Source organism: Gossypium arboreum, chromosome 10 (assembly GCF_025698485.1).
Source record: "Gossypium arboreum isolate Shixiya-1 chromosome 10, ASM2569848v2, whole genome shotgun sequence".
NCBI classification, from domain to species: Eukaryota; Viridiplantae; Streptophyta; class Magnoliopsida; order Malvales; family Malvaceae; genus Gossypium; species Gossypium arboreum.
In genome coordinates, this window is record NC_069079.1 from 129,263,014 (window position 1) to 129,264,914 (window position 1,901).

At 33.5% G+C, this 1,901-nt stretch overlaps 1 long non-coding RNA gene across 1 annotated transcript; it reads right to left on the bottom strand.

Annotated features, from left to right (window-relative positions):
- Positions 1 to 1,092: 1,092 nt before the first annotated feature.
- LOC128282504 (uncharacterized) lies at positions 1,093 to 1,901 on the bottom strand. The gene is made up of 2 exons (XR_008272785.1): positions 1,782 to 1,901; positions 1,093 to 1,577 (listed from the first exon to the last, which is right to left on the bottom strand). It is a non-coding gene; the product is annotated as an uncharacterized LOC128282504 (long non-coding RNA).

The window sequence follows — 1,901 nt, forward strand, 5'->3', positions numbered from 1 at the left end:
ATACAATGCACTTTTTACAAATTTACAAATTTACCCATAATGATACAATGTAGTAATTTATATTTCTGAGTTTAATTTCTTGGGAATTAAATTTATTATCAAAATTAGATTCACCCTTAATCGAATTGGGGTGAGATTATCTCAAGTTTTCCTTACGTAACCAATGCCTCATTTATTAATAGTATATAATCATGCTCTATGTTTTAAAATAGAAAAAATGATTTTACGAAACACACAAGGTTTTGTAGGAGGAAATAGTGAGAAGATTAAAAGGAATATTGCCTTTTAAGTCGTGATTTGTGATGGGAAAGAAATTCAAGCGTTTTAGTTTGGCATCAAAAACATCAAAGAGTTTGACATTTTTCATTAAAATTAGAGTATTTTCTTCATGTTTTCTCCCATAATTGTGCTTTATCAAAAAACAAATAAATAAAAAGCACAAAATCAAGGCAAGGCAAGTTACTCGACTAATTTGCTATCATTGTAGTCAATAAAGACAATCATGGAAATGCAAAATATACTCATCAAGGCTAATTAAATACATTGTTTGAAAAGTTGAAAAATCTCCGCTCATCACGGCTGGAGCTTTGAATTTCATAAATAACACAATATTGTGTGCTTTTTTAGGACATATAATGCAAAATTTCTTAGTCCCATATCCAATTCATGCAGATCTCTCTCGTATTCAGATTTATTTGATATATCTCTAATTGATTGATGTATTAAATGTTCCTTAGACTCTTGTATTCCATTGATACTAACGAGGCTTTCAACATAAACATGAAGAAGGAGATGTTATACTGAAAATTATCTAGATAAGTATTAATCTCAAGCTTCTTCAGCTCTTCGGTGGAAGGGTGAAATTGAGTACTTTATTATTTGTGTTTCTAAGAAACAACTCGTCATTTTTCCCAAACCCCAATGGGCATACAGCTCCAGAAATAAATTCAATACGGAATTGTTTAGTCCATATTCCTTCACTCGTAATCCATAAATCAATTCCTTTGGATCCGTAAGTAATAAAACCCAGTGATCCATTAAACGCCAATAGATTAAAATAGCATTCTGAAAAAGGCCCAATGAATTCCGGAATTGATAAAATCGAGAACTTCTCATTAGCCATGTCAAATGAAAAAATTGGTCCTACAAAATCATGAAATACCAGACACTCTGTTTTCCAATAGCAAATTCCATCTATGCAATTATTCCCAAGAATAGATGAGTTAGTGCATAACCAGGAGATGGAATTTCCTTCCAGGAATCACTTCTAAATGAATACAACTCAACATGGGGCTCAAAATGACGTTCGTCTTCACTATTAATAAAAGTAAGAACAACAAATCGTATGACTTTGTAGTCATCAGTTTTAGAATCAAACCCAAAAGCAGCGTGCCTAAAAGAAACCTCGACTCAAGTCAAGCGACCTTCTTGGATGGAGGAAAAATATGGAGGGCATTGTATTGAAGACGGTGGAAGGATTTTAAACTCTCTGGTTGATGGGTTCCAAATGGCAGCCTTATCCGTTGAAGATTCTTGTAAACACAACAATCCATCACAAGCACCATGAACAGAGGGGACTGCAGTCTTAAAAAAAGGCAAGTGAATGTTTTGTTTTACTGTATATTGTTTATCTTTTTGGTTGGAAAGATGAGAGAAATAAGGTTCGAAGGTGTTACCATCACAGCGTATGAGAAGTAGATTAAGGTTGTTGTTTTCAAGGTTGTTGTGATGATGTTTGGAAATGAAATGAGGAGTTTGAAAAGAAGAACATCAATACTTACAAACACAGTTGAAGCGAGTAAGGGATTTAACTGGAAGCTTTGACAGAATTTCCATAACCAAATCTTCTGGCAATTCAAACCTGGGCCTGATCTGCATCTTGCTATTTCGATATTCTTTGA